Source organism: Mobula birostris, chromosome 14 (assembly GCF_030028105.1).
Source record: "Mobula birostris isolate sMobBir1 chromosome 14, sMobBir1.hap1, whole genome shotgun sequence".
Taxonomy (NCBI): Eukaryota; Metazoa; Chordata; class Chondrichthyes; order Myliobatiformes; family Myliobatidae; genus Mobula; species Mobula birostris.
The window spans coordinates 90,971,469-90,994,524 of record NC_092383.1 but is presented as its reverse complement, the minus strand read 5'-3'; the positions used below and the strand labels follow the sequence as shown (position 1 = coordinate 90,994,524).

Here is a 23,056-nt window from a genome sequence, read left to right as displayed (position 1 = left end):
TGTTCCACTGTTGCTGTAGATATTGAAATTTCTTGTGGTGTTGCTGTACATTATGAGATTGTTCTTGTTGTTGCTCTAGTTATTGAGATTGTGTTTAGTGTTGTTCTAGGTATTGAGATTGCTGTTGTGTATTTTGGTGTTGCTGTACAGATTGAGACTGTTTTTGGTGTTGTGATAGCTTATGAGATTGTTTGTGATGTTGCTGTAGCTATTGAGATTGGCTATGGTGTTACTGCAGGTATTGACAATGTTTTTGTTTCTGCTGTAGGTATGGAGATTGTTTTTGGTGTTGCTGTAGGTATTAATATTGCCTGTGGTATTGCTGAACATATTGAGATTGCTTTTGGTGTTGCTATAGATATTGAGATTCTTTAATTTTTGGATTTGCTATAGCATTGAGATTATTTTTGGTGTTACTGTACATATTGAGATGGTGTTTGTTGTTGCTGTGGGTATTAATATTGTTATTGTAGTTGCTGTGGGTACTGTACTGAGTTTGTTTTCTTGTTACAGTCAATATTGAGATGATCTTGGTGTTGCTGTGGGTATTAAGATTGTTGTTCCTGTGCGTTTTGAGATTGCTTGTGGTGTTGTTGCATGTATTGATGTTGCTTTTGTATTGCTATATGTTTTGAGGTTACTTTTGGTGTTCCTGTAGGTATTGAGATTGCTTTTGGTGTTGCTGTAGGTATTGATATTATTTTGGCATATATTGATATTAGATTGATATTATTTTAGGTGTTGCTGTAGATATTGAGATAACTTTTGATTTTGCTGTGAGTATGAGGATTGCTTTTGCTGTGGCTGTCATATTGAGATTGTTTTTATTGCTGCTCTTGGTATTGAGATTTCATTTGGTGTTGCTGTAGTTATTAAGATTTGCTGTAGTGTTACTGTAGCTATTGGCTTTTTTTGTTGCTGCTGTATGTACTGAGATTGTTTTTTGGTGTCATTGTAGGTATTGAGATTGCTTTTGGTGTTGCTGTAGGTTTGGAGAGAGTTTTTGGTGTTGCTGTATGTATTGAGATTGCTTTTGGTATTGCTAAAGGTATTGAGATTGTTTTTCCTGTTGTTGTAGATATTGAGATTGCTTTTGGGGTTGCCGTAGCTTTTGAGATTGTTTTTGGTGTTGCAAATGAGATTGCTTTTGCTTTTGGTGTTGCAGGAGGTATTGTGATTGTTTTTGGTGTTGCTGTAGGTATTGAGATTGGTTGTGGTGTTGCTGTAGGTATAGAGATTGTTTTTGTAGTTGCTGTTGGTTGTGATTGCTTTTGATGGTGTTCTATGTATTGAGATTGATTTTGTAATTGCTGTGGGTATTGGGATTGTTTTCAGTGTTACTCTAATAAGTTTGTATTGCTGCTGCTGCAGATATTGAGATTGCTTTTGCTATTGCTGTAAGTGTTGAGATGGTTTTTGTAATTGCTGTAGATTTTGTGACTGTTTTTGGTGTGGCTATAGATTTTGAGAATATTTTTGATGTTGTAGGTAATGACATTGTTTCTGGTGTTGTGGGTATTGAAATAGGGTTTTTGTTTCTGTAGAGTATGGTTTTGTTGTTGCCGTAGGGATTGAGCTTGTTTTGGTGTAGCGGCAGGCATTTAGATTGATTTTCGTGTTGCTGTAGGTATTGAGATTGCGTTTGGTGTTGCTGTTGATATTGAGATTGTTTTTGACGTTGCAGTAGTTATTGAGATTATTTTTGTGTTGCTGTAGTTATTGAGATTGTTTTTGGTATTGCCATCGGTTTTGAGAGTGTTTTGGTGTTGCTGTAGTTATTGAGATTGTTTTTGGTATTGCCATCGGTTTTGAGAGTGTTTTGGTGTTGCTGTATTTATTGAGATTGTTTTTGGCATTGTCATCATTTTTTAAAGCGTTTTTGGTGTTGCTGTAATTATTGAGATTGCTTTTAGTGTTGCTGTAGGTATTGTGATTGTTTTTATTGTTGCTGTAGTTATTGAGATTGTTTTTGGTATTGCCATTGATTTTGAGATTATTTTTTGGGTTGCTATAGTTATTGAGATTGTTTTTGGTATTGCCATCGGTTTTGAAAGCCTTTTTGGTGTTGCTGTAATTATTGAGATTGTTTTTAGTGTTGTCCTAGGAATTGAGATTACTTTTGGTGTTTTCTTAGGTGTGCAGATTGTTTTGGGGGTTGCTGCAGGTATCAAGATTGTGTTGGTGTTGCTATAGGTATTGAGATTGTTTTTGTTATTGCTGTGGGTACGGATACTGTTTTTGTTGTCACTGTAGGTGTTCAGAATTTTTCTGGTTTTGCTGAAGGTATTGAGATTGCTTTTGTTGTTCCTGTAGGAATTGAGATTGCTTTTGGTGTTTGTGTAGATATTCCAATTGCTTTTGGTGTTACCAATGAGATTGTTATTACTTTTGCTGCTGGTGTTAAGTATTAAGATCGTGTTTGCTGTTACTGCAGGCATTGAGAGTGCCTTTGATGTTCCTGTGTGTACCGAGATTGCTTTTGGAGTTGCTGCAGGTATCAAGATTGCTTTTGGTGTTCCTGTAGATATTGAGATTTATTTTGAGGTTGCTGTAGGTACTGATATTATTTTTGGTGTTGCTATAAGTATTGAGATTGCTTTGCCAATTTCTGTAGGTATTGAGATTGTTTATGGTGTTATTGTGTATATTGATGTTGCTGTATGTATTGAGTTATCTTTTGGTTTTGCTGTACAGGTGAGATTGTGTTTGGTGTTGCTGTACAGGTGAGATTGTGTTTGGTGTTGCTGCAGAATTTTAGATTGTTTTTGATGTTGCTGTAGACATTGAGATTGTGTTTGGTGTTGCTGTGGGTACTGAGATTGCTCTTTGTGGTGCTATAGGTATTGTGATTGTTTTTGTTATTAATGTAGATGTTGAGATTGATTTAGGTGTTGCTGTGGTTATTGAGATTGCTTTTGGTGTTACTGTAGTTATTGTGATTGCTTGTGGACTTACTATAGGTATTCATATTGCTTTTGCTATTACTGTAGGTATTGAGATTATTTTTGCTGTTGCTGTTGCTATTGAGATCATGTTTGGTGTTGCTGTAGGTATTGAGATCAATTTTGGTGTTGCTGTAAGTATTGAGATTGTTTTTGGTGTTAATGCAGTTGTTGAGAATGTTTTTGGTGTTCCTAAAGATATTGAGATTGCTTTTGGTGTTCCTACAGGTTTTGAGATTGCTTTTGGTGTTCCTAAAGGTATTGAGAATGCTTTTGGAGTTGCTACAGGTTTTGAGATTGCTTTTGCTGTTGCTATATATTTTGAGATTACTTTTGTTGTTGCTGTAGGGATTGAAGTTGCTTTTGGTTTACGGTAGGTATTGAGATAGCCTTTTGGTGTTATTGTTGGTATTGCAGTTGTTTTTGGTGCTGCTGCAGATATTGAGAGTCCTTTTGGTGTTGTTGTTGGTATTACGATTGTTTTTGATGCTGCTATAGGTATAGAGATTGTTTTTGTTGTTGGTCTAGGTATTGAGATTGTTTTTCTGTTGTATGGATTAATATTGTTTGTGGTGTAGACTTAGATTTTGAGATTGTTCTTGGTGTTGCTGTAGATATGAGATTGTCTCTGGTATTGCTGTAGGTACTGAAATTGTTTTTAGTGTTGCTGTAGGTATTGAGAGACCTTTTGGTGTTGTAGTATGTTTTGAGATTGCATTTGATGTTGTTGGTATTGAGATTGTTTTGGTGTTGCTGCAGGTATGTAGATTGTTTTTGGTGTTGTAGGTATTTAGATTGCTTTTCATGTTGTAGGCATTGTGTTTGTTTTTCTCGTTGTAGGTATTGAGAATATTTTTGGTGTTCTGTTGGTATTCATTTTGCTTTGGTGTTGCTGTCACTATTGAGATTGCTTTTGGAGTTACTGTAGATATTGAGATTTAATTTGGTGTTGCTATAGGTATTGGTATTGCTTTTGAGGTTGCTGTGGAGTCTGAGATTGTTTTTATTTTTGTTGTAGGTATTGAGATTATTTTTATTTTTGCTGTAGGCTTTGAGATTGTTTTAGTGTTGCTGTATATATTGTGATTGTTTTAGTGCTGCTGTAGGTGTTGTGATCGTTTTAGTGCTGCTGTGGGTGTTGTGATTGTTTTAATGTTGCTGTAATTGAGATTGTTTTTATTTTTGCTGCAGGTATTGTGATAGTTTTAGCGTTGCTGTAGTATTGTGATTGTTTCAGTGTTGCTGTAGTTATTGAGATTGTATTTATTTTAGCTGTAGGTATTCTGATTGTTTTAGTGTTGCGTAGGTATTGAAATTGTTTTTAATGTTGTTGTAGGTATTGTGATTGTTTTAGTGTTGCTGCAGATATTGAGATTGTTTTTAGTGTCGCCGTAGGTATTGTGATTCTATTAGTGTTGCTGTAGGTATTGTGATTGCTTTTAGTGTTGCTGTAGGTATTGTGATTGTTTTGATGTTGCTGTAGGTATTGAGATTGTTTTTAGTGTTGCTGTAAGTACTGAGATTGTTTTTAGTGTTGCTGTAGGTACTGTGATTGTTTTAGTGTTGCTGTTGGTATTGTGGTTGTTTTAGTGTTGCTGTAGTTATTGAGATTGATTTTACTCTTGCTATAGGTATTGTGATTGTATTAGTGTTGCTTTAGGTATTCTGATTGTTTTAGTGTTGTAGATATTGTGATTGTTTTAGTGTTGCTGTAGGTATTGTGATAGTTTTTAGTGTTGCTGTAGGTATTGAGATTGTTTTTAGTATTGCTGCAGGTATTTTGATTGTTTTGATGTTGCTGTAGGTATTGTGATTTTTTTAGTGTTGCTGTAGTTATTGTGATTACTTTAGTATTGCCGTAGATATTGAGATTGTTTTAGTGTTGCTGTAGATATTCAGTTTGTTTCAGTGTTCTTGTAGGTATTGTGATTGTTTTAGTGTTGCTGTAGGTATTGTGATTGTTTTTAGTGTTGCTGCAGGTATTGTGATTGTTTTAGTGTTGCTGTAGTTATTGAGATTGATTTTACTGTTGTTGTAGGTATTGTGATTGTTTTAGTGTTATTGTAGGTATTGTGATTGTATTGGTATTGCTTAGGTATTGAGATTGTTTTAGTGTTGCTGTAGGTATTGTGATTATTTTTAGTGTTGCTGTAGGTATCGAGATTGTTATTACTTTTTCTGTAGGTATTGTGATTGTTTTTGCTGTTGCTGTATGTATTGAGATTGTTTTTAGTATTGCTGTAGATATTGTGATTGTTTTCATGTTAGGGTCAGTATTGAGATTGTTTTTAGTGTTGTTGTAGGTATTGTTATTGTATTGGTATTGCTTAGGTATTGAGATTGTTTTAGTGTTGCTGTAGGTATTGTGATTATTTTTAGTGTTGCTGTAGGTATCGAGATTGTTATTACTTTTTCTGTAGGTATTGTGATTGTTTTTGCTGTTGCTGTATGTATTGAGTTTGTTTTTAGTATTGCTGTAGATATTGTGATCGTTTTCATGTTAGGGTCAGTTTTGAGATTGTTTTTAGTGTTGTTTAGGTATTGTGATTGCTTTTGTGTTGCTGTGGGTATTGTGATTGTTTTTAGTATTGCTGTATGTATTCTGTTTGGTTTTAGCGTTGCTGTAGGTATTGTGATTGTTTTAGTGTTGCTGTAGGTATTGTGATTGGTTTAGTGTTGCTGTAGGTTTTTGGATTGTTTTTAGTATTGCTGCAGGTATTTTGATTGTTTTGATGTTGCTGTAGGAATTGTGATTCTTTTAGTGTTCCTGTAGTTATTGTGATTGCTTTAGTACTGCTGTAGGTATTGAGATTGTTTTAGTGTTGCTGTAGGTATTGAGTTTGTTTCAGTGTTGTTGAAGGTATTGTGATTATTTTTAGTGTTGCTGTATTTTGTGATTGTTTCAGTGTTGCTCTATGTGTTGTGACTGTTTTATTGCTGTAGGTATTGAGATTATTTTATTGTTGCTGTAGGTATTGTGATTGTTTTTGCTGTTGCTGTATGTATTGAGTTTGTTTTTAGTATTGCTATAGATATTGTGATCGTTTTCATGTTAGGGTCAGTTTTGAGATTGTTTTTAGTGTTGTTTAGGTATTGTGATTGCTTTTGTGTTGCTGTGGGTATTGTGATTGTTTTAGTATGGCTGTAGGTATTCAGAATGTTTTAGTGTTGCTGTAGGTATTGTGTATGTTTTTAGTATTGCTGTATGTATTGTGTTTGGTTTTAGTGTTGCTGTAGGTATTGTGATTGTTTTAGTGTTGCTGTAGGTATTGTGATTGGTTTAGTGTTGCTGTAGGTATTTGGATTGTTTTTAGTATTGCTGCAGGTATTTTGATTGTTTCGATGTTGCTGTAGGAATTGTGATTCTCTTAGTGTTCCTGTAGTTATTGTGATTGCTTTAGTATTGCTGTAGGTATTGTGATTGTTTTAGTGTTGCTGTAAGTATTGAGATTGTTTTAGTGTTGCTGTAGGTATTGTGATTGTTTTAGTCTTGCTCTACGTATTGTGGTTGTTTTATTGCTGTAGGTATTGTGATTGTTTTAGTGTTGCTTTAGGTATCATGATTGTTTTAGTGTTGATCTACGTATTGTGATTGTTTTAGTGTTATTGTAGGTATTGTGATTGTATTGGTATTGCTTAGGTATTGAGATTGCTTTAGTGTTGCTGTAGGTATTGTGATTATTTTTAGTGTTGCTGTAGGTATCGAGATTGTTATTACTTTTTCTGAAGGTATTGTGATTGTTTTAGCTGTTGCTGTATGTATTAAGATTGTTTTTTGTATTGCTGTAGATATTGTGATCGTTTTCATGTTAGGGTCAGTATTGAGATTGTTTTTAGTGTTGTTTAGGTATTGTGATTGCTTTTGTGTTGCTGTGGGTATTGTGATTGTTTTAGTATGGCTGTAGGTATTGAGAATGTTTTAGTATTGCTGTATGTATTGTGTTTGGTTTTAGTGTTGCAGTAGGTATTGTGATTGTTTTATTGCTGTAGGTATTGAGATTCTTTTACTGTTGTTGTAGGTATTGAGATTGTTTTTAGTGTTGCTGCAGGTATTGTGATTGTCTTAATGTTGGGGTAGGTACTGAGATTGTTTTTAGTGTTGCTGTAGGTATTGTGATTATTTTTACTGGTCCTGTTGGTGTTGTGATTGTTTTAGTGTTGCTATAGTTATCGAGATTGCTTTTACTCTTTCTGTAGGTATTGAGATTCTTTTACTGTTGCAGTAGGTATTGAGATTGTTTTTAGTGTTGCTGCAGGTATTGTGATTGTTTTAGTGTTGCTGTAGTTATTGAGATTGATTTTACTGTTGCTGTAGGTATTGTGATTGTTTTAGCGCTGGGTAGGTATTAGGTTTGTTTTTAGTGTTGTTGTAAGTATTGTGATTGCTTTAGTGTTGCAGTTGGTATTTAGATTGATTTAGTGTTGCTGTAGGTATTGTGATTGTTTCAGTGTTGCTCTACTTGTTGTGATTGTTTTATTGCTGTAGGTTTTTAAATTGTTTTAGTGTTGCTGTAGGTATTGCGATTGTTTTTAGTGTTGCTGGGGGTATTGAGACTGTTTTTAGTGTTGCTGTAGGTATTGTGATTATTTTAGTGTTGCTGTAGGCATTGAGATTGTTTCTGGTGTTGTAGGTATTGTGATTGTTTTTAGTGTTGCTGTAGTTATTGAGATTGTTTTTAGTGTTGCTGTAGGTATTGTGATTATTTTAGTGTTGCTGTATGTATTGTGATTGTTCTTAGTGTTGCTGTATTTTGTGCTTGTTTCAGTGTTGCTCTAAGTGTTGTGATTGTTTTATTGCTGTAGGTATTGAGATTATTTTATTGTTGCTGTAGGTATTGTGATTGTTTTAGTGTTGCTGTAAGTATTGAGATTGTTTTAGTGTTGCTGTAGGTATTGTGATTGTTTTAGTCTTGCTCTACGTATTGTGGTTGTTTTATTGCTGTAGGTATTGTGATTGTTTTAGTGTTGCTTTAGGTATCATGATTGTTTTAGTGTTGATCTACGTATTGTGATTGTTTTAGTGTTATTGTAGGTATTGTGATTGTATTGGTATTGCTTAGGTATTGAGATTGCTTTAGTGTTGCTGTAGGTATTGTGATTATTTTTAGTGTTGCTGTAGGTATCGAGATTGTTATTACTTTTTCTGAAGGTATTGTGATTGTTTTAGCTGTTGCTGTATGTATTAAGTTTGTTTTTTGTATTGCTGTAGATATTGTGATCGTTTTCATGTTAGGGTCAGTATTGAGATTGTTTTTAGTGTTGTTTAGGTATTGTGATTGCTTTTGTGTTGCTGTGGGTATTGTGATTGTTTTAGTATGGCTGTAGGTATTGAGAATGTTTTAGTATTGCTGTATGTATTGTGTTTGGTTTTAGTGTTGCAGTAGGTATTGTGATTGTTTTATTGCTGTAGGTATTGAGATTCTTTTACTGTTGTTGTAGGTATTGAGATTGTTTTTAGTGTTGCTGCAGGTATTGTGATTGTCTTAATGTTGGGGTAGGTACTGAGATTGTTTTTAGTGTCGCCGTAGGTATTGTGATTCTATTAGTGTTGCTGTAGGTATTGTGATTGCTTTTTAGTGTTGCTTTAGGTATCATGATTGTTTTAGTGTTGATCTACGTATTGTGATTGTTTTAGTGTTATTGTAGGTATTGTGATTGTATTGGTATTACTTAGGTATTGAGATTGTTTTAGTGTTGCTGTAGGTATTGTGATTATTTTTAGTGTTGCTGTAGGTATCGAGATTGTTATTACTTTTTCTGTAGGTATTGTGATTGTTTTTGCTGTTGCTGTATGTATTGAGATTGTTTTTAGTATTGCTGTAGATATTGTGATTGTTTTCATGTTAGGGTCAGTATTGAGATTGTTTTTAGTGTTGTTTAGGTATTGTGATTGCTTTAGTGTTGCTGTGGGTATTGTGATTGTTTTAGGATTGCTGTAGGTATTGAGAATGTTTTAGTGTTGCTGTAGGTATGGTGATTATTTTTAGTGTTGCTGTAGGTATTGTGATTGTTTTTAGTATTGCTGTATGTATTGTGTTTGGTTTTAGTGTTGCAGTAGGTATTGTGATTGTTTTATTGCTGTAGGTATTGAGATTCTTTTACTGTTGTTGTAGGTATTGAGATTGTTTTTAGTGTTGCTGCAGGTATTGTGATTGTCTTAATGTTGGGGTAGGTACTGAGATTGTTTTTAGTGTTGCTGTAGGTATTGTGATTATTTTTACTGGTCCTGTTGGTGTTGTGATTGTTTTAGTGTTGCTATAGTTATCGAGATTGCTTTTACTCTTTCTGTAGGTATTGAGATTCTTTTACTGTTGCAGTAGGTATTGAGATTGTTTTTAGTGTTGCTGCAGGTATTGTGATTGTTTTAGTGTTGCTGTAGTTATTGAGATTGATTTTACTGTTGCTGTAGGTATTGTGATTGTTTTAGCGCTGGGTAGGTATTAGGTTTGTTTTTAGTGTTGTTGTAAGTATTGTGATTGCTTTAGTGTTGCAGTTGGTATTTAGATTGATTTAGTGTTGCTGTAGGTATTGTGATTGTTTCAGTGTTGCTCTACTTGTTGTGATTGTTTTATTGCTGTAGGTTTTTAAATTGTTTTAGTGTTGCTGTAGGTATTGCGATTGTTTTTAGTGTTGCTGGGGGTATTGAGACTGTTTTTAGTGTTGCTGTAGGTATTGTGATTATTTTAGTGTTGCTGTAGGCATTGAGATTGTTTCTGGTGTTGTAGGTATTGTGATTGTTTTTAGTGTTGCTGTAGTTATTGAGATTGTTTTTAGTGTTGCTGTAGGTATTGTGATTATTTTAGTGTTGCTGTATGTATTGTGATTGTTCTTAGTGTTGCTGTATTTTGTGCTTGTTTCAGTGTTGCTCTAAGTGTTGTGATTGTTTTATTGCTGTAGGTATTGAGATTATTTTATTGTTGCTGTAGGTATTGTGATTGTTTTAGTGTTGCTGTAAGTATTGAGATTGTTTTAGTGTTGCTGTAGGTATTGTGATTGTTTTAGTCTTGCTCTACGTATTGTGGTTGTTTTATTGCTGTAGGTATTGTGATTGTTTTAGTGTTGCTTTAGGTATCATGATTGTTTTAGTGTTGATCTACGTATTGTGATTGTTTTAGTGTTATTGTAGGTATTGTGATTGTATTGGTATTGCTTAGGTATTGAGATTGCTTTAGTGTTGCTGTAGGTATTGTGATTATTTTTAGTGTTGCTGTAGGTATCGAGATTGTTATTACTTTTTCTGAAGGTATTGTGATTGTTTTAGCTGTTGCTGTATGTATTAAGTTTGTTTTTTGTATTGCTGTAGATATTGTGATCGTTTTCATGTTAGGGTCAGTATTGAGATTGTTTTTAGTGTTGTTTAGGTATTGTGATTGCTTTTGTGTTGCTGTGGGTATTGTGATTGTTTTAGTATGGCTGTAGGTATTGAGAATGTTTTAGTATTGCTGTATGTATTGTGTTTGGTTTTAGTGTTGCAGTAGGTATTGTGATTGTTTTATTGCTGTAGGTATTGAGATTCTTTTACTGTTGTTGTAGGTATTGAGATTGTTTTTAGTGTTGCTGCAGGTATTGTGATTGTCTTAATGTTGGGGTAGGTACTGAGATTGTTTTTAGTGTCGCCGTAGGTATTGTGATTCTATTAGTGTTGCTGTAGGTATTGTGATTGCTTTTTAGTGTTGCTTTAGGTATCATGATTGTTTTAGTGTTGATCTACGTATTGTGATTGTTTTAGTGTTATTGTAGGTATTGTGATTGTATTGGTATTACTTAGGTATTGAGATTGTTTTAGTGTTGCTGTAGGTATTGTGATTATTTTTAGTGTTGCTGTAGGTATCGAGATTGTTATTACTTTTTCTGTAGGTATTGTGATTGTTTTTGCTGTTGCTGTATGTATTGAGATTGTTTTTAGTATTGCTGTAGATATTGTGATTGTTTTCATGTTAGGGTCAGTATTGAGATTGTTTTTAGTGTTGTTTAGGTATTGTGATTGCTTTAGTGTTGCTGTGGGTATTGTGATTGTTTTAGGATTGCTGTAGGTATTGAGAATGTTTTAGTGTTGCTGTAGGTATGGTGATTATTTTTAGTGTTGCTGTAGGTATTGTGATTGTTTTTAGTATTGCTGTATGTATTGTGTTTGGTTTTAGTGTTGCTGTAGGTATTGTGATTGTTTTATTGCTGTACGTATTGAGATTCTTTTATTGTTGCTGTAGGTATTGAGATTGTTTTTAGTGTTGCTGCAGGTATTGTGATTGTTTTAGTGTGCTGTAGTTATTGAGATTGATTTTACTGTTGCTGTAGGTATTGTGATTGTTTTTGTGCTGGGTAGGTATTAGGTTTGTTTTTAGTGTTGTTGTAGGTATTGTGATTGCTTTTCATGTTGTAGGCATTGTGTTTGTTTTTCTCGTTGTAGGTATTGAGATTATTTTGGTGTTGCTGTTGGTATTCATGTTGCTTTGGTGTTGCTGTCACTATTGAGATTGTCTTTGGAGTTACTGTAGATATTGAGATTTAATTTGGTGTTGCTATAGGTATTGGTATTGCTTTTGGGGTTGCTGTGGAGTCTGAGATTGTTTTTATTTTTGTTGTAGGTATTGAGATTCTTTTTATTTTTGCTGTAGGCTTTGAGATTGTTTTAGTGTTGCTGTATATATTGTGATCGTTTTAGTGCTGCTGTGGGTGTTGTGATTGTTTTAATGTTGCTGTAATTGAGATTGTTTTTATTTTTGCTGCAGGTATTGTGATAGTTTTAGCGTTTCTGTAGTATTGTGATTGTTTCAATGTTGCTGTAATTATTTAGATTGTATTTATTTTAGCTGTAGGTATTCTGATTGTTTTAGTGTTGCTGTAGGTATTGAAATTGTTTTTAATGTTGTTCTTGGTATTGTGATTATGTTAGTGTTGCTGTAGGTGTTCTGATGGTTTTACTGTTGTTGTAGGTATTGTGATTGTTTTAGTGTCGCCGTAGGTATTGTGATTCTATTAGTGTTGCTGTAGGTATTGTGATTGCTTTTAGTGTTGCTGTAGGTATTGTGATTGTTTTGATGTTGCTGTAGGTATTGAGATTGTTTTTAGTGTTGCTGTAAGTACTGAGATTGTTTTTAGTGTTGCTGTAGGTACTGTGATTGTTTTAGTGTTGCTGTTGACATTGTGATTGTTTTAGTGTTGCTGTTGGCATTGTGATTGTTTTAGTGTTGCTGTAGTTATTGAGATTGATTTTACTCTTGCTATAGGTATTGTGATTGTTTTAGTGTTGCTGTAGGTATTGTGATTGGTTTAGTGTTGCTGTAGGTATTGAGATTGTTTTTAGTATTGCTGCAGGTATTTTGATTGTTTTAATGTTGCTGTAGGTATTGTGATTTTTTTTAGTGTTGCTGTAGTTATTGTGATTGCTTTAGTATTGCTGTAGGTATTGAGATTGTTTTAGTGTTGTTGTAGTTATTGAGATTGATTTTACTCTTGCTATAGGTATTGTGATTGTTTTAGTGTTGCTGTAGGTATTCTGATTGTTTTAGTGTTGTAGGTATTGTGATTGTTTTTAGTGTTGCTGTAGGTATTGAGATTGTTTTTAGTATTGCTGCAGGTATTTTGATTGTTTTGATGTTGCTGTAGGTATTGTGACTTTTTTAGTTTTGCTGTAGTTATTGTGATTACTTTAGTTTTGCTATAGGTATTGAGTTTGTTTCAGTGTTGTTGAAGGTATTGTGATTATTTTTAGTGTTGCTGTATATATTGTGATTGTTTTTAGTGTTGCTGTAAGTATTTAGTTTGTTTTAGTGTTGCTGTAGGTATTGTGATTGTTTTAGTGTTGCTTTAGGTATCATGATTGTTTTAGTGTTGATCTACGTATTGTGATTGTTTTAGTGTTGTAGGTATTGTGATTGTATTGGTATTGCTTAGGCATTGAGATTGTTTTAGTGTTGCTGTAGGTATTGTGATTATTTTTAGTGTTGCTGTAGGTATCGAAATTGTTATTACTTTTTCTGTAGGTATTGTGATTGCTTTTGCTGTTGCTGTATGTATTGAAATTGTTTTTAGTATTGCTTTAGATATTGTGATTGTTTTCATGTTAGGGTCAGTATTGAGATTGTTTTTAGTGTTGTTTCGGTATTGTGATTGCTTTAGTATTGCTGTAGGTGTTGTGGTTGTTTTTAGTATTGCTGTATGTATTGTGTTTGGTTTTAGTGTTGCTGTAGGTATTGTGATTGTTTTGTTGCTGTAGGTATTGAGATTCTTTTACTATTGCTGTAGGTATTGAGATTGCTTTTAGTGTTGCTGCAGGTATTGTGATTGTTTTTACTGTTCCTGTTGGCGTTGTGATTGTTTTAGTGTTGCTATAGTTATCGAGATTGCTTTTACTCTTTCTGTAGGTATTGAGATTCTTTTATTGTTGCTGTAGGTATTGCGATTGTTTTTAGTGTTGCTGCAGGTATTGTGATTGTTTTAGTGTTGCTGTAGGTATTGTGATTGTTTTATTGCTGTGGGTATTGAGATTATTTTATTGTTGCTGTAGGTATTGTGATTGTTTCTGGTGTTGTAAGTATTGTGATGGTTTTTAGCGTTGCTGTATGTATTGTGATTGTTTTTAGTGTTGCTGTACTTTGTGATTGTTTCAGTGTTGCTCTACGTGTTGTGATTGTTTTATTGCTATAGGTATTGAGATTATTTTATTGTTGCTGTAGGTATTATGATTGTTTTAGTGTTGCTGTAAGTATTGAGATTGTTTTAGTATTGCTGTCGGTATTGTGATTGTTTTAGTCTTGCTCTACCTATTGTGATTGTCTTATTGCTGTAGATATTGTGATTGTTTTAGTGTTGCTGTAGGTATTGTGATTGTTTTTAGTGTGGCTGTAGTTATTGAGATTGTTTTTAGTGTTGCTGTAGGTATTGTGATTATTCTAGTGTTGCTGTAGGTGTTCTGATTGTTTTAGTGGTGTTGTAAGTATTGTGATTGTTTTAGTGTTGCTGTAGGTATCGTGATTGTTTTTAGTGTTGCTGTAGGTACTGTGATTGTTTTAGTGTTGCTGTAGGTATTGAGCTTGTTTTTAGTGTTGCTGTAGGTATTGTGATTGTTTCAGTGTTGCTCTACGTGTTGTGATTGTTTTATTGCTGGAGGTATTGAGATTGTTTTAGTGTTGCTGTACGTATTGAGATTGTTTTTAGTATTGCTGCAGGTATTGTGATTGTTTTGATGTTGCTGTAGGTATTGTGACTGCTTTAGTGTTGCTGTAGTTGTTGTGATTGCTTTAGTATTGCTTTAGGTATTGAGATTGTTTTAGTGTTGCTGTAGGTATTCAGATTGTTTTTAGTATTGCTGCAGGTATTGTGATTGTTTTGATGTTGCTGTATGTATTGTGATTGTTTTTAGTGTTGCTGTATTTTGTGATTGTTTCAGCGTTGCTCTACGTGTTGTGATTGTTTTATTGCTGTAGGTATTGAAATTATTTTATTGTTTCTGTAGGTATTGTGATTGTTTTAGTATTGCTGTAGGTATTGAGATTGTTTTAGTTTTGCTATAGGTATTGAGTTTGTTTCAGTGTTGTTGAAGGTATTGTGATTATTTTTAGTGTTGCTGTATGTATTGTGATTGTTTTTAGTGTTGCTGTAAGTATTTAGTTTGTTTTAGTGTTGCTGTAGGTATTGTGATTGTTTTAGTGTTGCTTTAGGTATCATGATTGTTTTAGTGTTGATCTACGTATTGTGATTGTTTTAGTGTTGTAGGTATTGTGATTGTATTGGTATTGCTTAGGCATTGAGATTGTTTTAGTGTTGCTGTAGGTATTGTGATTATTTTTAGTGTTGCTGTAGGTATCGAGATTGTTATTACTTTTTCTGTAGGTATTGTGATTGCTTTTGCTGTTGCTGTATGTATTGAAATTGTTTTTAGTATTGCTTTAGATATTGTGATTGTTTTCATGTTAGGGTCAGTATTGAGATGGTTTTTAGTGCTGTTTCGGTATTGTGATTGCTTTAGTATTGCTGTAGGTGTTGTGGTTGTTTTTAGTATTGCTGTATGTAATGTGTTTGGTTTTAGTGTTGCTGCAGGTATTGTGATTGTTTTTACTGTTCCTGTTGGCGTTGTGATTGTTTTAGTTTTGCTATAGTTATCGAGATTGCTTTTACTCTTTCTGCAGGTATTCAGATTGTTTTATTGTTGCTGTAGGTATTGCGATTGTTTTTAGTGTTGCTGCAGGTATTGTGATTGTTTTAGTGTTGCTGTAGGTATTGTGATTGTTTTATTGCTGTGGGTATTGAGATTATTTTATTGTTGCTGTAGGTATTGTGATTGTTTCTGGTGTTGTAAGTATTGTGATGGTTTTTAGTATTGCTGTATGTATTCTGTTTGGTTTTAGCGTTGCTGTAGGTATTGTGATTGTTTTAGTGTTGCTGTAGGTATTGTGATTGGTTTAGTGTTGCTGTAGGTTTTTGGATTGTTTTTAGTATTGCTGCAGGTATTTTGATTGTTTTGATGTTGCTGTAGGAATTGTGATTCTTTTAGTGTTCCTGTAGTTATTGTGATTGCTTTAGTACTGCTGTAGGTATTGAGATTGTTTTAGTGTTGCTGTAGGTATTGAGTTTGTTTCAGTGTTGTTGAAGGTATTGTGATTATTTTTAGTGTTGCTGTATTTTGTGATTGTTTCAGTGTTGCTCTATGTGTTGTGACTGTTTTATTGCTGTAGGTATTGAGATTATTTTATTGTTGCTGTAGGTATTGTGATTGTTTTTGCTGTTGCTGTATGTATTGAGTTTGTTTTTAGTATTGCTATAGATATTGTGATCGTTTTCATGTTAGGGTCAGTTTTGAGATTGTTTTTAGTGTTGTTTAGGTATTGTGATTGCTTTTGTGTTGCTGTGGGTATTGTGATTGTTTTAGTATGGCTGTAGGTATTCAGAATGTTTTAGTGTTGCTGTAGGTATTGTGTATGTTTTTAGTATTGCTGTATGTATTGTGTTTGGTTTTAGTGTTGCTGTAGGTATTGTGATTGTTTTAGTGTTGCTGTAGGTATTGTGATTGGTTTAGTGTTGCTGTAGGTATTTGGATTGTTTTTAGTATTGCTGCAGGTATTTTGATTGTTTCGATGTTGCTGTAGGAATTGTGATTCTCTTAGTGTTCCTGTAGTTATTGTGATTGCTTTAGTATTGCTGTAGGTATTGTGATTGTTTTAGTGTTGCTGTAAGTATTGAGATTGTTTTAGTGTTGCTGTAGGTATTGTGATTGTTTTAGTCTTGCTCTACGTATTGTGGTTGTTTTATTGCTGTAGGTATTGTGATTGTTTTAGTGTTGCTTTAGGTATCATGATTGTTTTAGTGTTGATCTACGTATTGTGATTGTTTTAGTGTTATTGTAGGTATTGTGATTGTATTGGTATTGCTTAGGTATTGAGATTGCTTTAGTGTTGCTGTAGGTATTGTGATTATTTTTAGTGTTGCTGTAGGTATCGAGATTGTTATTACTTTTTCTGAAGGTATTGTGATTGTTTTAGCTGTTGCTGTATGTATTAAGATTGTTTTTTGTATTGCTGTAGATATTGTGATCGTTTTCATGTTAGGGTCAGTATTGAGATTGTTTTTAGTGTTGTTTAGGTATTGTGATTGCTTTTGTGTTGCTGTGGGTATTGTGATTGTTTTAGTATGGCTGTAGGTATTGAGAATGTTTTAGTATTGCTGTATGTATTGTGTTTGGTTTTAGTGTTGCAGTAGGTATTGTGATTGTTTTATTGCTGTAGGTATTGAGATTCTTTTACTGTTGTTGTAGGTATTGAGATTGTTTTTAGTGTTGCTGCAGGTATTGTGATTGTCTTAATGTTGGGGTAGGTACTGAGATTGTTTTTAGTGTTGCTGTAGGTATTGTGATTATTTTTACTGGTCCTGTTGGTGTTGTGATTGTTTTAGTGTTGCTATAGTTATCGAGATTGCTTTTACTCTTTCTGTAGGTATTGAGATTCTTTTACTGTTGCAGTAGGTATTGAGATTGTTTTTAGTGTTGCTGCAGGTATTGTGATTGTTTTAGTGTTGCTGTAGTTATTGAGATTGATTTTACTGTTGCTGTAGGTATTGTGATTGTTTTAGCGCTGGGTAGGTATTAGGTTTGTTTTTAGTGTTGTTGTAAGTATTGTGATTGCTTTAGTGTTGCAGTTGGTATTTAGATTGATTTAGTGTTGCTGTAGGTATTGTGATTGTTTCAGTGTTGCTCTACTTGTTGTGATTGTTTTATTGCTGTAGGTTTTTAAATTGTTTTAGTGTTGCTGTAGGTATTGCGATTGTTTTTAGTGTTGCTGGGGGTATTGAGACTGTTTTTAGTGTTGCTGTAGGTATTGTGATTATTTTAGTGTTGCTGTAGGCATTGAGATTGTTTCTGGTGTTGTAGGTATTGTGATTGTTTTTAGTGTTGCTGTAGTTATTGAGATTGTTTTTAGTGTTGCTGTAGGTATTGTGATTATTTTAGTGTTGCTGTATGTATTGTGATTGTTCTTAGTGTTGCTGTATTTTGTGCTTGTTTCAGTGTTGCTCTAAGTGTTGTGATTGTTTTATTGCTGTAGGTATTGAGATTATTTTATTGTTGCTGTAGGTATTGTGATTGTTTTAGTGTTGCTGTAAGTATTGAGATTGTTTTAGTGTTGCTGTAGGTATTGTGATTGTTTTAGTCTTGCTCTACGTATTGTGGTTGTTTTATTGCTGTAGGTATTGTGATTGTTTTAGTGTTGCTTTAGGTATCATGATTGTTTTAGTGTTGATCTACGTATTGTGATTGTTTTAGTGTTATTGTAGGTATTGTGATTGTATTGGTATTGCTTAGGTATTGAGATTGCTTTAGTGTTGCTGTAGGTATTGTGATTATTTTTAGTGTTGCTGTAGGTATCGAGATTGTTATTACTTTTTCTGAAGGTATTGTGATTGTTTTAGCTGTTGCTGTATGTATTAAGTTTGTTTTTTGTATTGCTGTAGATATTGTGATCGTTTTCATGTTAGGGTCAGTATTGAGATTGTTTTTAGTGTTGTTTAGGTATTGTGATTGCTTTTGTGTTGCTGTGGGTATTGTGATTGTTTTAGTATGGCTGTAGGTATTGAGAATGTTTTAGTATTGCTGTATGTATTGTGTTTGGTTTTAGTGTTGCAGTAGGTATTGTGATTGTTTTATTGCTGTAGGTATTGAGATTCTTTTACTGTTGTTGTAGGTATTGAGATTGTTTTTAGTGTTGCTGCAGGTATTGTGATTGTCTTAATGTTGGGGTAGGTACTGAGATTGTTTTTAGTGTCGCCGTAGGTATTGTGATTCTATTAGTGTTGCTGTAGGTATTGTGATTGCTTTTTAGTGTTGCTTTAGGTATCATGATTGTTTTAGTGTTGATCTACGTATTGTGATTGTTTTAGTGTTATTGTAGGTATTGTGATTGTATTGGTATTACTTAGGTATTGAGATTGTTTTAGTGTTGCTGTAGGTATTGTGATTATTTTTAGTGTTGCTGTAGGTATCGAGATTGTTATTACTTTTTCTGTAGGTATTGTGATTGTTTTTGCTGTTGCTGTATGTATTGAGATTGTTTTTAGTATTGCTGTAGATATTGTGATTGTTTTCATGTTAGGGTCAGTATTGAGATTGTTTTTAGTGTTGTTTAGGTATTGTGATTGCTTTAGTGTTGCTGTGGGTATTGTGATTGTTTTAGGATTGCTGTAGGTATTGAGAATGTTTTAGTGTTGCTGTAGGTATGGTGATTATTTTTAGTGTTGCTGTAGGTATTGTGATTGTTTTTAGTATTGCTGTATGTATTGTGTTTGGTTTTAGTGTTGCAGTAGGTATTGTGATTGTTTTATTGCTGTAGGTATTGAGATTCTTTTACTGTTGTTGTAGGTATTGAGATTGTTTTTAGTGTTGCTGCAGGTATTGTGATTGTCTTAATGTTGGGGTAGGTACTGAGATTGTTTTTAGTGTTGCTGTAGGTATTGTGATTATTTTTACTGGTCCTGTTGGTGTTGTGATTGTTTTAGTGTTGCTATAGTTATCGAGATTGCTTTTACTCTTTCTGTAGGTATTGAGATTCTTTTACTGTTGCAGTAGGTATTGAGATTGTTTTTAGTGTTGCTGCAGGTATTGTGATTGTTTTAGTGTTGCTGTAGTTATTGAGATTGATTTTACTGTTGCTGTAGGTATTGTGATTGTTTTAGCGCTGGGTAGGTATTAGGTTTGTTTTTAGTGTTGTTGTAAGTATTGTGATTGCTTTAGTGTTGCAGTTGGTATTTAGATTGATTTAGTGTTGCTGTAGGTATTGTGATTGTTTCAGTGTTGCTCTACTTGTTGTGATTGTTTTATTGCTGTAGGTTTTTAAATTGTTTTAGTGTTGCTGTAGGTATTGCGATTGTTTTTAGTGTTGCTGGGGGTATTGAGACTGTTTTTAGTGTTGCTGTAGGTATTGTGATTATTTTAGTGTTGCTGTAGGCATTGAGATTGTTTCTGGTGTTGTAGGTATTGTGATTGTTTTTAGTGTTGCTGTAGTTATTGAGATTGTTTTTAGTGTTGCTGTAGGTATTGTGATTATTTTAGTGTTGCTGTATGTATTGTGATTGTTCTTAGTGTTGCTGTATTTTGTGCTTGTTTCAGTGTTGCTCTAAGTGTTGTGATTGTTTTATTGCTGTAGGTATTGAGATTATTTTATTGTTGCTGTAGGTATTGTGATTGTTTTAGTGTTGCTGTAAGTATTGAGATTGTTTTAGTGTTGCTGTAGGTATTGTGATTGTTTTAGTCTTGCTCTACGTATTGTGGTTGTTTTATTGCTGTAGGTATTGTGATTGTTTTAGTGTTGCTTTAGGTATCATGATTGTTTTAGTGTTGATCTACGTATTGTGATTGTTTTAGTGTTATTGTAGGTATTGTGATTGTATTGGTATTGCTTAGGTATTGAGATTGCTTTAGTGTTGCTGTAGGTATTGTGATTATTTTTAGTGTTGCTGTAGGTATCGAGATTGTTATTACTTTTTCTGAAGGTATTGTGATTGTTTTAGCTGTTGCTGTATGTATTAAGTTTGTTTTTTGTATTGCTGTAGATATTGTGATCGTTTTCATGTTAGGGTCAGTATTGAGATTGTTTTTAGTGTTGTTTAGGTATTGTGATTGCTTTTGTGTTGCTGTGGGTATTGTGATTGTTTTAGTATGGCTGTAGGTATTGAGAATGTTTTAGTATTGCTGTATGTATTGTGTTTGGTTTTAGTGTTGCAGTAGGTATTGTGATTGTTTTATTGCTGTAGGTATTGAGATTCTTTTACTGTTGTTGTAGGTATTGAGATTGTTTTTAGTGTTGCTGCAGGTATTGTGATTGTCTTAATGTTGGGGTAGGTACTGAGATTGTTTTTAGTGTCGCCGTAGGTATTGTGATTCTATTAGTGTTGCTGTAGGTATTGTGATTGCTTTTTAGTGTTGCTTTAGGTATCATGATTGTTTTAGTGTTGATCTACGTATTGTGATTGTTTTAGTGTTATTGTAGGTATTGTGATTGTATTGGTATTACTTAGGTATTGAGATTGTTTTAGTGTTGCTGTAGGTATTGTGATTATTTTTAGTGTTGCTGTAGGTATCGAGATTGTTATTACTTTTTCTGTAGGTATTGTGATTGTTTTTGCTGTTGCTGTATGTATTGAGATTGTTTTTAGTATTGCTGTAGATATTGTGATTGTTTTCATGTTAGGGTCAGTATTGAGATTGTTTTTAGTGTTGTTTAGGTATTGTGATTGCTTTAGTGTTGCTGTGGGTATTGTGATTGTTTTAGGATTGCTGTAGGTATTGAGAATGTTTTAGTGTTGCTGTAGGTATGGTGATTATTTTTAGTGTTGCTGTAGGTATTGTGATTGTTTTTAGTATTGCTGTATGTATTGTGTTTGGTTTTAGTGTTGCTGTAGGTATTGTGATTGTTTTATTGCTGTACGTATTGAGATTCTTTTATTGTTGCTGTAGGTATTGAGATTGTTTTTAGTGTTGCTGCAGGTATTGTGATTGTTTTAGTGTGCTGTAGTTATTGAGATTGATTTTACTGTTGCTGTAGGTATTGTGATTGTTTTTGTGCTGGGTAGGTATTAGGTTTGTTTTTAGTGTTGTTGTAGGTATTGTGATTGCTTTTCATGTTGTAGGCATTGTGTTTGTTTTTCTCGTTGTAGGTATTGAGATTATTTTGGTGTTGCTGTTGGTATTCATGTTGCTTTGGTGTTGCTGTCACTATTGAGATTGTCTTTGGAGTTACTGTAGATATTGAGATTTAATTTGGTGTTGCTATAGGTATTGGTATTGCTTTTGGGGTTGCTGTGGAGTCTGAGATTGTTTTTATTTTTGTTGTAGGTATTGAGATTCTTTTTATTTTTGCTGTAGGCTTTGAGATTGTTTTAGTGTTGCTGTATATATTGTGATCGTTTTAGTGCTGCTGTGGGTGTTGTGATTGTTTTAATGTTGCTGTAATTGAGATTGTTTTTATTTTTGCTGCAGGTATTGTGATAGTTTTAGCGTTTCTGTAGTATTGTGATTGTTTCAATGTTGCTGTAATTATTTAGATTGTATTTATTTTAGCTGTAGGTATTCTGATTGTTTTAGTGTTGCTGTAGGTATTGAAATTGTTTTTAATGTTGTTCTTGGTATTGTGATTATGTTAGTGTTGCTGTAGGTGTTCTGATGGTTTTACTGTTGTTGTAGGTATTGTGATTGTTTTAGTGTCGCCGTAGGTATTGTGATTCTATTAGTGTTGCTGTAGGTATTGTGATTGCTTTTAGTGTTGCTGTAGGTATTGTGATTGTTTTGATGTTGCTGTAGGTATTGAGATTGTTTTTAGTGTTGCTGTAAGTACTGAGATTGTTTTTAGTGTTGCTGTAGGTACTGTGATTGTTTTAGTGTTGCTGTTGACATTGTGATTGTTTTAGTGTTGCTGTTGGCATTGTGATTGTTTTAGTGTTGCTGTAGTTATTGAGATTGATTTTACTCTTGCTATAGGTATTGTGATTGTTTTAGTGTTGCTGTAGGTATTGTGATTGGTTTAGTGTTGCTGTAGGTATTGAGATTGTTTTTAGTATTGCTGCAGGTATTTTGATTGTTTTAATGTTGCTGTAGGTATTGTGATTTTTTTTAGTGTTGCTGTAGTTATTGTGATTGCTTTAGTATTGCTGTAGGTATTGAGATTGTTTTAGTGTTGTTGTAGTTATTGAGATTGATTTTACTCTTGCTATAGGTATTGTGATTGTTTTAGTGTTGCTGTAGGTATTCTGATTGTTTTAGTGTTGTAGGTATTGTGATTGTTTTTAGTGTTGCTGTAGGTATTGAGATTGTTTTTAGTATTGCTGCAGGTATTTTGATTGTTTTGATGTTGCTGTAGGTATTGTGACTTTTTTAGTTTTGCTGTAGTTATTGTGATTACTTTAGTTTTGCTATAGGTATTGAGTTTGTTTCAGTGTTGTTGAAGGTATTGTGATTATTTTTAGTGTTGCTGTATATATTGTGATTGTTTTTAGTGTTGCTGTAAGTATTTAGTTTGTTTTAGTGTTGCTGTAGGTATTGTGATTGTTTTAGTGTTGCTTTAGGTATCATGATTGTTTTAGTGTTGATCTACGTATTGTGATTGTTTTAGTGTTGTAGGTATTGTGATTGTATTGGTATTGCTTAGGCATTGAGATTGTTTTAGTGTTGCTGTAGGTATTGTGATTATTTTTAGTGTTGCTGTAGGTATCGAAATTGTTATTACTTTTTCTGTAGGTATTGTGATTGCTTTTGCTGTTGCTGTATGTATTGAAATTGTTTTTAGTATTGCTTTAGATATTGTGATTGTTTTCATGTTAGGGTCAGTATTGAGATTGTTTTTAGTGTTGTTTCGGTATTGTGATTGCTTTAGTATTGCTGTAGGTGTTGTGGTTGTTTTTAGTATTGCTGTATGTATTGTGTTTGGTTTTAGTGTTGCTGTAGGTATTGTGATTGTTTTGTTGCTGTAGGTATTGAGATTCTTTTACTATTGCTGTAGGTATTGAGATTGCTTTTAGTGTTGCTGCAGGTATTGTGATTGTTTTTACTGTTCCTGTTGGCGTTGTGATTGTTTTAGTGTTGCTATAGTTATCGAGATTGCTTTTACTCTTTCTGTAGGTATTGAGATTCTTTTATT

At 33.5% G+C, this 23,056-nt stretch overlaps 1 protein-coding gene across 16 annotated transcripts in view; it reads left to right on the top strand.

Annotated features, from left to right (window-relative positions):
- The window catches only part of ccnd3 (cyclin D3), a 425,735-nt gene that overhangs the window by 173,239 nt on the left and 229,440 nt on the right, over positions 1-23,056 (top strand). The window lies entirely within an intron of this gene.